The sequence below is a fragment of the Triticum dicoccoides genome, chromosome 5A (genome assembly GCF_002162155.2).
Source record: "Triticum dicoccoides isolate Atlit2015 ecotype Zavitan chromosome 5A, WEW_v2.0, whole genome shotgun sequence".
NCBI lineage: Eukaryota > Viridiplantae > Streptophyta > Magnoliopsida > Poales > Poaceae > Triticum > Triticum dicoccoides.
In genome coordinates this window covers 410,053,961-410,056,614 of record NC_041388.1, presented here as the reverse complement: position 1 = coordinate 410,056,614, position 2,654 = coordinate 410,053,961, and positions in this window count along the sequence as shown.

Sequence of the window (2,654 nt, the reverse complement as noted above, 5' to 3'; positions counted from 1 at the left end):
GCTCCTACTCAGCTGGTCTCCCGCCTCCAAGGCAAAGAGTGTTCCTTGCCATGTCGGTCATGCTGCTCGCCGATGGTACAAGATGGGTCTGCGCCACGAGATAGCAAGTGAGGAGCATATATGGCGTGGGAGAGAATGGGAGAGAGCCGAGCGTGATTCGACGTGCAGTTCGGGGGTATTTTCATCATCTCACGGTAGGCCCATCTTATCAATGGCAAATCCACAAGTTTTTGGCAAAGTTGTGGCAAATCATCAATGTCAATAAAAAGGAGGTCAAATCATCAAAGCACGGGAAAAAGTGGGCCAAATCCTCAAATTTCACGCTGGAAACATGTTTCTTGTGTAATCTATGTGACTATGGTACTGTAGCATCATGTAGATTTTCTGTTAGCTTGAGAGTTTTCCTGTTGGAAACAAAGTTGCCCAGATTTTCATTCAAATATGCATACAAAGTGTGATTTTGTTAGTCTGAACTGACTATGCAATTTATGCATATATAATAAGGTTTTCCTGTACATTGTCACTCTGGTCATACATGAGAGCAAATGAAATGCTACTGCACTCCAGTCAGTTTGAGTTCTTCCTGAAATCCCAGATTTAGAAAGAAGTTTGTACTGGTCACTTTGTCAAAAACTAACTAACTTATGTTTTTACAAAAGTCAGGACAATTTTTGGAAAATTTTGCATTGCTAGCATGGCAATGAACACACTTTGTTCATCCTAAAACATGGCAAATGTCGAAAAAGACAACAACCGTCAAATGACAATTCTACATAATTTATAATTTAGGATGTTGTGTTCTATAAAACATGATAAATTTTGTAATGATCACATGACATGGCCCGGCCTGTAGTTCTCTGCTGAGGAAAGGGCGCTCTTCTTCTCCTCCACAACAATGGCCATTGGAAACGGCTTAACTGCACTTTTCTCGGAGGCCCGTTGGATCAATGGACGATCTATTGATGAGATCGCCCCAACCCTGTACAAACTGCATCCCCAAGCGTCGCCGCAAGATTCAAACCGTTGTTTAAGGTATACAGGGCCATAGTTGGGCGCAAGACATTCATGGGACAATGGTGAAAGCACAAGTGCTCCCTGGATGGTTTTGGTAATTAATGTCAACATATCTCTTGTTGGACTAATGTTTTCATCTAGTATATTTCAGACAAGTTCAACAGATGGAGTGGCGTGGACAAGAGGATATGGAACCGTTTCAAGATGCTAAGGACAAAGGATTGGCTCAAGCTCAAAAGCTCAAGACTCTGCATTTTGCTTTTAGTGATCCAAGATCACATTGAGTCCATAGGAAAGCCAATACTATTAAAAGGGGATGAGGTGTTGCTTAATGGCTTGCTTGCTCAAAATGCTTAGTGATATGCTTCAAAGCCCTCAACCACTTTCTCATATCCACATATGTCCCAAACCAAAAGTCAAACTCGGCCCCACCAAAATTTTCCATCTGACGCCACCGAGTTCACTTGATATAGCCACTGCCACAAACCCTAATCAATTCGGTCTCACCGATGGGATCTCGGTCTCACTGAGATGGGCTTGCAAACTCTCTGTTACCTATTGCAATAATTTCGGTCCCATCGAGATATGCAATCAGTCCCACCAAGTTTGCTTGACCAACTCTCTGTTTTGCTTATTACCAAAATCGGTCTCACCGAGTTTGTGTAACCGGTCAAACCAAGATGAGGTTTTAACCTAACCCTAGCACATCGGTCCCATCGAGTTGATCATATCGGTCCCACCGAAATTCCTAACGGTCACATTATGAACTGAATCGGTCCGATCAAGTTTTTTTATTCGGTCCCACCGAGTTTGGTGATTTGTGTGTAACGGTTAGATTTTGTGTGGAGGCTATATATACCCCTCCACCCACTCTTCATTTGTGGAGAGAGCTATCAGAACATGCCTACACTTTCATCATACATTTTCTAAGGAAGAACCACCTACTCATGTGTTGAGATCAAGATATTCCATTCCAACCATATGAATCTTGATCTTTAGCCTTCTCCAAGTTGCTTTCCACTCAAATCATCTTTCCACCAAATCCAAATCTGTGAGAGAGAGTTGAGTGTTGGGGAGACTATCATTTGAAGCACAAGAGCAAGGAGTTCATCATCAACACACCATCTATTACCTTTTGGAGAGTGGTGTCTCCTAGATTGGTTAGGTGTCACTTGGGAGCCTCCGTCAAGATTGTGGAGTTGAATCAAGGAGTTTGTACGGGCAAGGAGATCGCCTACTTCGTGAAGATCTACCCTAGTGAGGCAAGTCCTTCGTGGGCGATGACCATGGTGGGATAGACAAGGTTGCTTCTTCGTGGACCCTTCGTGGGTGGAGCCCTCCATGGACTCACGCAACCATTACCCTTCGTGGATTGAAGTCTCCATCAACGTGGATGTACGATAGCACCACCTATCGGAACCACGCCAAAAATCTCCGTGTCTCCAATTGCGTTTGCACACTCCAATCCCATCCCTTTACTTTCTTGCAAATTGCATGCTTTACTTTCCGCTGCTCATATACTCTTGTCATGCTTGTTTGAATGTATTGTGGATGTTTAAACTTGTGCCAAAACTCTACCTTAACTTGAAGAAAATAAAAACTGTAACTTTTCTTTGTTAGGAGTCTATTCACCCCCCCCC